This window comes from Somniosus microcephalus, unplaced genomic scaffold (assembly GCF_052327205.1).
Source record: "Somniosus microcephalus isolate GS21.2 unplaced genomic scaffold, FLI_Smic_1.0 unresolved_chr1, whole genome shotgun sequence".
NCBI lineage: Eukaryota > Metazoa > Chordata > Chondrichthyes > Squaliformes > Somniosidae > Somniosus > Somniosus microcephalus.
The window spans coordinates 1,971,861-1,981,684 of record NW_028225179.1 but is presented as its reverse complement, the minus strand read 5'-3'; the positions used below and the strand labels follow the sequence as shown (position 1 = coordinate 1,981,684).

The 9,824-nt window shown below is 45.6% G+C and overlaps 1 non-coding gene across 1 annotated transcript; it reads left to right on the top strand.

Annotated features, from left to right (window-relative positions):
* The first annotated feature begins 5,654 nt into the window (after window positions 1-5,654).
* On the top strand, window positions 5,655-5,745 carry trnap-agg (transfer RNA proline (anticodon AGG)). Its single transcript is given in 2 exon segments — window positions 5,655-5,690; window positions 5,709-5,745. It is a non-coding gene; the product is annotated as a tRNA-Pro (tRNA).
* The last annotated feature ends 4,079 nt before the right edge of the window (window positions 5,746-9,824 follow it).

Below are 9,824 nucleotides of genomic sequence, written 5' to 3'. Positions count from 1 at the left end.
TGCGAACTGGATTCGTACCAGCGCAGTGAAACTCAATGCAAATGAGCGAATGACATCGGCGGCTCGTTGGTCTAGGGGTATGATTGTCGCTTTGGGCATTTGACGATTTAAAATGCGAGAGGTCCCGGGTTCAAATCCCGGAAGAGCCCTGACACATTTTGTTAAACTCAAAAACCCGGTCATCAAAGCTGAAATCGCTCGACTTCTAAAAAAAACGGCATGATCCGGGACTGTGAGCACTCCCGGTTTAAACATACCCAGAATGATTCGCAACTGACCGCGACCCCGCCCATTATAGACAGGCCTGATTTGCAATGCTTATGAAATTGATGGCACCATAAATCGCGCTGTTTCTATAACGACACCCGGTTTATTCTTGGATGCCAAGTTGAAAGTTTACTCCATTATCATTATTCCCTTTATCTCCGTCATTTTACTGCAGCCAAATTAACTGAGTTTAGTTGACAGCCGTGGCTCAGCGGCAGCAAACTCAAGCCCCACTCCAGAACTTGAGCACATAATCCAGACTGACAGTCCAGTGCAGTACCGAGGGAGTGCTGCACTGTCAGCAGTGCCGTCTTTCTATTAAGACATTAAACTGGGGCTTCAGATCCCATGAGAGAATGCTGAAAAGAACGAGGATTTCTCGCGCATTATTTATCTCTCAACCAAAGACAGTAAAACAGAAAATCTCGTCATTAAGTTTGATAAATATTTTTGAAATTGAATTGCCCCCAAAGGAGAAATTTATTTTTCTGCTCCCTAATCATTTGCCTCTGTTGCCGCTAGTCTTTCATTCGATGCCAATCTCAGAAGAAGGAAGAGAGGGTTCTCAATCTCAGATTTGCGATCTCTGCTCCACCTTCATTCAAGGTGGTTGAGGAATTCCAGTGGAATGTTTTAATCTTAACAAGACATGAGCAATGCAGGGGCACAGACCAGCAACACCAGTGCAGCTTTCACGAAATTGCATTTTAAGTAAGATTCAGTGAAGTGCTTGGAAAGTGCATCAGCATCAAACAGTTAACAGGAGGAGGAGGCTGCAAAAATATCCCCATCCTCAATGATGGTGGAGCCCAGCACGTGAGTGCAAAAGTCAAGGCTGTAGCATTTGCAACTAACTTCAGCCAGAAGTGCCGAGTGGATGATCCATCTCGGCCTCCTCCTGAGGGCCTCAGCATCACAGATGCCAGTCTTCAGCCCATTCAATTCACTCCACGTGATGTCAAGAAACGGCTGAAGATACTGGATACTGCAAAGGCTATGGGCCCTGACAACATTCCGGCAATAGTACGGAAGACTTGTGCTCCAGAATTAGCTGCACCCCTAGCCAAGCTGTTCCAGTACAACTACAACACTGGTATCTACCCGGCAATGTGGAAAATTGCCCAAGTATGTCCTGTCTACAAAAAGCAGGACAATTCCGACCCGGCCAATTACCGTCCCATCAGTCTACTCTCAATCATCAGCAAAGTGATGGAAGGTGTCGTCGACAGTGCTATCAAGCGGCACTTACTCAGCAATACCCTGCTAACTGACGCCCAGTTTGGGTTCCACCAGGGCCACTCGGCTCCTGACCTCATTACAGCCTTGGTCCAAACATGGACAAAAGAGCAAAACTCAAGAGGTGAGGTGAGAGTGACTGTCCTTGACATCAAGGCAGCATTTGATCGAGAGTGGCATCAAGTAGCCCTAGCAAAACTGTAGTCAATGGGAATCAAGGGGAAAACTCCCCATTGGTTGGAATCATACCTAGCACAAAGAAAGTTGGCTGTGGTTGTTGGAGGTCATTCATCTCAATCACATGATATCACTGCAGGAGTTCCTCGGGGCAGTGTCCTAGGCCTAACCATCTTCAGCTGCTTCATCAATGACCTTCCCTCCATCATAAGGTCGGAAGTGGGGATGTTCGCTGATGATTGCACACTGTTCAGCACCATTCGAGACTCGTCCGATACTGACGCAGTCCGTGTCCATATGCAGCAAGACCTGGACAACATTCAGACTTGGGCTGACAAGTGGCAAGTAACATTCGCACCACACAAGTGCCAGGCAATGACCATCTCCAACAAGCGTGACTCTAACCATCTCCCCTTGACATTCAATGGCATTACCATCGCTGAATCCCCTACTATGAACATCCTGGGGGTTACCATTGATCAGAAACTGAACTGGACCAGCCATATAAATACTGTGGCTACAAGAGCAGGCCAGAGGCTTGGAATTCTGTGGCGAGTGTCTCACCTCCTGACTCCCCAAAGCCTTTCCACCATCTACAAGGCACAAGTCAGGAGTGTGATGGAATACTCTCCAGTTGCCTGGATGAGTGCAGCTCCTACAACACTCAAGAAGCTCGACACCATGCAGGATAAAGCAGCCCGCTTGATTGGCACTCCATCCACCACCTTCAACATTCAATCCCTCCACCACCGGTGCACTGTGGCTGCAGTGTGTACCATCTGCAAGATGCACTGCATCAGCAAAGTGCATCAGCAAAGTGCACCAGCAACAAACATGTAACACAGTAATGACGATGATGGGATTCAAACCCACACGTGTAGCACGCAACGGATTAGCAGTCCATCGCCTTAACCTCTCGGCCACCTCGTCTCGCCGACACATTGTTCTCAGACATTCCATTTCCTGCTTTTTGCATCTAAGTAGAAATACCCATCGGTGGCTCGTTGGTCTAGGTGTATGATTCTCGCTTTGGGCATTTGACGATTTAAAATGCGAGAGGTCCTGGGCTCAAATCCCGGCCGAGCCCTGGCGCATTTAGTTAAACTCAACAACTCGGTCATCAAAGCTGAAATCGCTCTACTTCTAAAAAAAAAGGCGTGATGCGGGATTGTGAGCTCTGCCATTTCAAACAGACACAGAATGATCCGGGACTGTGAGCACTCCCGGTTTAAACAAACCCAGAATGATTCGCAACTGATAACGACCCCGCTCATTTTTGACAGGCCTGATTTGCAATGCTTATGAAATCGATGTCAACATTAATCTCGCTGTTTCTATAACAATGTCAGGTTTATTCTTGGACGCCAAGTTGAAAGTTTACTCCATTATCATTTTTCCCTTTATCTCCTTCATTTTACTCAAGCCAAATGAACTGAGTTTAGGTGTCAGCCGTGGCTCAGCGGTAGCATACTCAAGCCTCACTCCAGAGACTTGAGCACATAATCCAGGCTGACACTCCAGTGCAGTACTGAGGTAGTGCTGCAGTGTCGTCTTTCTAGGAAGACGTTAAACTGGGGCTTCAGATCCCATGAGAGAATGCTGAAAAGAATGAGGATTTCTCTCGCATTATTTATATCTCAACCAAAGAGAGTAAAACAGAAAATCTCGTCATTAAGTTTGATAAATATTTTTGAAATTAAATTGCCCCCAAAGGAGATATTTATGTTTCTGCTCCCTAATCATTTGCCTCTGTTGCCGCTAGTCTTTCATTCGGTGCCAATCTCAGAAGAAGGAAGGGAGGGTTCTCATTCTCTGATTCACAGTCTCTGCTCCACCTTCGTTCAAGGTAGCTGAGGAATTCTAGTGGAATGTTTCAATTTTAACTAGATATGAGCAATGCAGGGGCACAGACCAGCAACACCAATGCAGTTTTCACGAAATTGCATTTCACGTAAGATTCAGTGTTAATGCTTGGAAAGCAAAAGGCCTTCCGCTGCTTCAGTTGAGGGACTGTGAAAAACGGTCGGATTGAAGTTAGATTCAAAACAGAAAAATTGCCGCCCAGTTAATTAAACGACCGCGGCAGGACTCGGACCAACATTCTTCTGATAACTGAAAAACTCGCAACCGAAGACAGACGCCTTATCCATTAGGCCACGCGGCCACTGATATTGCTGAGCTTCTTTTTATGGGGAGAATTGTGAGCAGATTCAAGGAAACTGTTCGGAAAAAGAAGCGGATTGAGGAGAAGATAAACATTTTAACTGAATGAACAGGACTTCTGCGAGCTGGGTTTGGAGCAGCGCAGGGAATCGCAATGCAACATGAAGCAGAATATTGGCGGCTTCTTGGTGGAGGGGTATGATTTTCGCTTCGGGTAATTTTGTGGCTTAAAATGAAAGAGGTCCCGGGTTCAAATCCCGGACAAGCCCCGCCGCATTCAGTTAAACTCAACACATTGGTCATGAAAGCTGAAATCGCTCTACTTTTAAAAAAACGGAATGATCCGGGCCTGTGAGCTCTGCCATTTTAAACAGACACAGAATGATCCGGGACTGTGAGCACTCCCGGTTTAAACAGACCCAGAGTGATTAACAACTGACCACGACCCATTCCATTAAAGACAGGCCTGATTTTCAATGCTTATGTAATCGATGGCAACATAAATCGGACTGTTTCTATAACAGGCGGCCGATTACGATGCCCGCTTTTCTGTTGGACGACAAATTGAAGGTTTACTCCATTATAATTTTTCCCTTTATCTCCGTCATTTCTCTCCAGCCAAATGAACTGAGTGTAGGTGTCAGCCGTGGCTCAGCGGCAGCAAAGTCAAGCACCACTCCCGAGACTTGAGCAGATAATCCAGGCAGACACTCCAGTGCAGTAATGAGGTAGTGCTGCACTGTTGGTGCCTCCGTTTTTCTAATAAGACGTTAAACCGGGCCCTGCGATCCCATGAGAGTATGCCGAAAAGAACGAGGATGTCTCGCCCATTATTTATCTCTCAACCAAAGACACTAAAACAGAAAATCTCTTCATTAGGGTTGATCAATATTTTTGAAATTACATTGCCTCCTAAAGGAGAAATTTATGTTTCTGCTCCCTAATCATTTGCCTCTGGTCCCGCTACTCTTTCATTCTGTGACAATCTCAGCAGAAGAAAGGAGGAGTTCGACAATCTCTGAATCGCGATCACTGCTCCACCTTCATTCAAGAAGTTGAAGAATTGCAGTGGTCTCTTTTAATTTTAACAAGATATGAGTAATGCATGGGGCACAGCCCAGGAGCACCAGGGCGATTCTGACGAAATTGCATTTGAAAGCTTAATTTAGGCAAGTTTCAGTGAAAAGCTCGGAAAGTGTACCAGCATCAAACGTAATAACGACGAGGATGGGATCCGAACCCTCACGTACAGATCGGCAAATGGGTAAACAGTCCATCGCCTTAGCCTGTCGGCCACCTCGTCTCCACCATATACTGCTCTCAGCCATTCCATTTCCTGCTTTTTGCATCTAAGCAGAAATACCCTGAAAGAAAGTCCACTTCACCGCTTATCCTGCCCGTGCACACAGATCTACAATGTTGAAAATGTACAATCAGCTTAATGTAAGCAAAAGGCCTTCCGCTGCTTCAGTTGAGGGACTGTCAAAAACGGTCGGATTGAAGCCAGATTCGGAACAGAAAAAGTGCCGCCCAGTTAATTAAACGACCGCGGCAGAACTCGAACCTGCAATCTTCTAATAACTGAAAAACTCACAACCGAAGTCAGACGCCTTACCCATTAGGCCACCCAGCCGCAGATGCTGCTGAGCCTTTTTTTATGGGGAGAATTGTGAGCAGATTCAAGGAAACTGCTCGCAAAAAGAAGCGGATTGAGGAAAAGATAAACATTTTAACTGAATGAACAGGACGTCTGTGAGCTGGGTTTGCACCAGCGCAGGGAATCGCAATGCAAGTTGCAGCAAAGCATCGGCGGCTCGTTGGTCTAGGGGTATGACTCTCGCTTAGGGAATTTCTGTGGCTTAAAATGCGAGAGGTCCCGGGTTCAAATCCCGGACTGAGCCCCGCCGCATTTAGTTAAACTCAACACCTTGGTCATGAAAACTGAAATCGCTCTTCTTCAAAAAAAACGGAATGATCCGGGGCTGTAGTGGCCGTGTGTTGATTAAAGACACTGAAGACAGGAGTTGGTACATTGGTATTTACTAAGCAAATCTGGGGGGGGGTTCTAAAGGATATACACAATACACAGGCTTATATAGCCCAAGTGGCAATTACTGGCAATATGCACACCTGGGGCTCTTAGAGGCACATACACCATAATTGCTCTTAAAGGCACATACACCACAATTCCTCCCCTTCTAGCTAACTAGTACATCATATTTTAAGTAATTATTAATTACATGTTATATGCAAAATAATATACATTGCTGCATTAATTAATTATAAGTTAGTCTCTCAGGAGGCTTCCTGACTCCGTCCGGATAATGCCTCGGGGGTGTCGTAGTTTCTGGTGGTGTCGTAGGTTCTTGTGGCAAGGCTGATTCGGCTTGAAGGCCAGTGTCGGGTTCATCGGGCTCCAGTATCACCGGATCGGAGGTAGAAATGGGTATCTCTACTTCATCGTTAGATGTATAGAGTGGTGGTGTAGGTTGTCCCTTTTCGGATGACTTGATGATTTGGTCAGCATGGCGCCTTATTATGCTGTCTCCGATGTCCACGGTATACATCAGTGGTCCTAATCATGTGCAGATAGTTCCAGGCTGCCATTTCTCGGTACGGTAGTCCCGGGCCAAAACCGGTTGGCCTATCTGGAAGGCCCTAGTTGGCCTTTCATTCATGCCCTGAAACTGCCGGTCCTCCACGTCCCTTCAGATGTTGGGCTTGACCAAATCCAGCCGGCATCTTAGGTTTCTATTGTAGAACATCATGGCGGGAGTTTGGTTAGTAACCATATGCGTTGCATTCCTATATGCAAATAAGAAGTTATCCACCTTGTGCTGAAGTTTTATGTCTTCATTACCCATGGCCTTGATGGCCTTGTTGAAGGTCTGGACAAACCTTTCAGCCAATCCATTGATGGCGGGATGGTATGGGGCGGACGTGTAGTGCTTTACCCCATTGTTCTTTAAGAACTTTCTGAATTCTTCGGACACAAATTGCAGTCCATTATCAGAACAAATCTGCTCCGGCAGCCCATTCCTGGCAAATATGGTCCTTAATACTGTGATGGTTTTTTCCGTGGTGTTGGAGGACATCTTTATTACCTCCGGCCACTTGGAGTGTGCATCAACTGCGATTAAGAACATTGAGTCCATAAATGGACCAGCAAAATCGATGTGCACCCTTTGCCAGGGAGATGAGGGCCACTCCCATGGATGTAGAGGGGCCTGTGGCAGAGCATTTTGGACCTTCTGGCATCCTAGGCAGCTCTTGGTCATGTCTTCGATGTCTCCATCGATACCTGGCCAACATACAAACGCCCTAGCTAGGCTCTTCATTTTCACTCCACCCAGATGCCCCTCGTGAAGCTCGTTTAGCGCTTTATCCTGGAGTTTGGGTGGAATCACCACTCTGGATCCACACATCAAGGTTCCTCGGCACACTGACAGCTGTTCTCTTCTTTGCGAGAGTGCTGGCAACAGTGGTTCGCCATGTGCTGGCCATCCCTTCACTGTTACATTGTAGACCCGTGAGAGAGTAAGGTCATTTCTTGTCTCCCTTTCAATGGCAGAATTTGTCACTGGTAGACATTCCACTATGGTAGAGTGGAATATCTCTACTGGGTCTACTGTAGGTGCCTCTTCTATCGTTGGCAACAGTAGGCGTGATAAACCGTCAGCATTCCCATGCTGTTTTGACCCTTTGTATTCAATGTTGTATTGGTGTGCCCCTAGAAAAAGGGACCACCTCTGTAGTCTTTGTGCCGTCATAATGGGGACACCTTTTTTAGGGTTGAATATGGAGGTGAGGGGTTGATGGTCAGTCAGCAAGGTAAATTTTTGTCCGTGTAGGTAATGGTTGAATTTCTTCACTCCCCATACCAGGCTGATTGCTTCCCTGTCTATCTGGGCATAGTTATGCTCAGCTGAGTTCAATGAGCGTGACGCAAAAGCTATCGGCCGTTCCGAGCCATCAGGGAATCTAAGGGACAATACCGCTCCTATGCCATAAGGGGATGCATCGCACGCCAGTCTGATTGGTAGTGATGGGTTGTAATGAGCCAAAATTTTCTCGGATGTGATTAAGTCTTTACATTTATGGAAGGCACGTTTACAGTCTTCGTTCCATTTCCAAATCACTCCTGTCTGTAGAAGATCATTAAGAGGGTGTAGAATAGTTGATAAGTTCGGTAAAAATTTATGATAGTAATTTATTAATCCCAGGAATGACCTTAATTGTGAAACATTTTCAGGTGCTGGGGCTTTTATAACTGCTTCAATTTTTTCAGGTGACTTATGCAACCCTTCCTTATTAATTATGTGGCCACAATATGATATCTGATTTTGGAAAAATTCGCACTTGGGGCGATTTGCTCGTAGGCCCCGTTCTTTCAGCCTAGTGAGCACCTGCTCCAAATTGGCAAGGTGCTCGTTGTCGTTTTCTCCTGTTATAAGGATGTCGTCTAGGTAGCATTGAGTCCCCGGAATCCCTTGCAGGAATTGCTCCATAGCTCTTTGCCAGATAGCTGGAGCTGATGCTATTCCAAAAACCAGTCGATTGTACTGGTACAGGCCTTTGTGTGTGTTTATTGTGAGATATTTTTTAGAGGTCTCCTCAACCTCCATCTGTAGATGTGCCTGTGCCAAGTCAATTTTTGTGAAACGTTTCCCTCCAGATAGTGAGGCGAAAATATCTCCGATCCTCGGAAGAGGATACTGTACCGTGTGAAGGACTGGGTTTACAGTCACCTTAAAGTCCCCACAGATGCGAATTTTTTTCTGTTCCTCAGAGTTATTTTTCAATGTTTTTTTCATGACTGGAACGATGGGTGTTGCCCATTCGCTCCAATCTATTTTGGATAATACGCCTGCCTTTTCCAAATTCTTCAGCTCTGCCTCGACTGCCGGACTTATTGCGTATGGCACCGGTCTTGCCTTAAAACATTTTGGAATTGCTGTATCTTCCACTTTTATTGAGGCGGTGATGCCTTTCAAGGTTCCTAGTTTCTCTTGAAACACTTCTTTGGCGTTGGCCAAGATGTCTTTTAATCGTTCAGGTATGATGTCATCATTGTTTTTTTCCTTACTGGTCACCGTCAGTGCCTGAATGGAGTGCCAGTCTAAACGTATCTTCCTTATCCATTCACGTCCCAACAACGGTGGACCACCATCTTGCAGAATGTATAAATACAACTTTTGTATTTCTTTGCCGTTGTATACCACAGGCACCCTTATTTTTCCTTTGGGGTAGACTTTCTGCCCCGTATATGTTTTTAAGATAATGGATGTGTCTTTTAGAGGTATATGCAAAAATAGCCTCTCGTAATCTCATCGATTTATTACGGTTAGAGCTAATCCTGTATCTAGCTCCATTTTAACTGGGGACCCTGCTATTTTGAGGGTAACCCAAATGGTTTGGTAATCCTCTTTGGCAAGTACATTATGTAATTTGAGACAGCTTAGTCTCTTGTTTCCGGAGTCGCTATCGCTATTCTGGTCTTCGGAGCTATTGTCCGTCATCATTTGTACCTTCCTGTACTTTTCTTTATTGATTTTTTGTTTTCTGTCAGTGGATCTTTTTTGTCCAGATTGGCATACCCGTGCAATGTGTCCAATCTTACCACATTGCCTGCATGCTTTGCCCTTGAACCAGCAGTCCCTCTGGTTATGGGTGGATCTGCCGCAGCGATAACATCTTCCGAACTCCTGTGTCATTTTATGGGTGCCGAAGTCCTGTGTCTCTTGTTGTATCTCTGCAGCTCCTTTTGCTGCTGCTTCGTATGATACAGCCATACTGAAAGCTTTGTCCAATGTTAAATCTTTTTCAGAAAGCAGTCTTTTTTGTGTTCCTTCACTTAAGAGATCGCAAACGAATTTGCCTCGAAGATAATCCGATAGTCCTGCTCCGAATTGGCAGTACTTTGATAGCTTTCTTAATTCGGTTAGGTAATCAGCGTTACTTTCATTCTTGTGTTGATTTCT